This window comes from Lupinus angustifolius, chromosome LG11, assembly GCF_001865875.1.
Source record: "Lupinus angustifolius cultivar Tanjil chromosome LG11, LupAngTanjil_v1.0, whole genome shotgun sequence".
Lineage (NCBI taxonomy): Eukaryota > Viridiplantae > Streptophyta > Magnoliopsida > Fabales > Fabaceae > Lupinus > Lupinus angustifolius.
The window spans coordinates 11,759,648-11,760,095 of record NC_032019.1 but is presented as its reverse complement, the minus strand read 5'-3'; positions in this window follow the sequence as shown (position 1 = coordinate 11,760,095).

The window sequence follows — 448 nt, the reverse complement described above, 5'->3', positions numbered from 1 at the left end:
GTATAAATTCACTCCGCTCCCTGAGGACGATAACCTGGTACCTTACCGGATTTTATTACTTGTGCGATATGGTACACTTGCCGTTATCAAAATATCTAACAAGTTTTTGGCGCCACTGTCGGGGAGCATCGAGCGATTTATATTAGTTCTTTATAAATTCAATTGGGATTTGCACATAGTTATTCTTTAATTATATTTTTCTGTATAGCTAACCCTTGTGCTAACTTCTACCATAGTTGTCTTATTTATGCTTTTGCGAGGAAAAGCTACTGACAAGCAATTGGAGTACAATCCTGAAATTGAGAAGTCAGCGAAGAGCAATCGTAAGAAAGCGAAAGCAAAGAAGAACCAAGGTATTACGGAAGCACAGTTTAGCTCTGAACAGTCTGAAGATTCAGAGCCTAAATCAAATCAAATGGAGAATAATGCTGCAGGAAATAATCAAAGG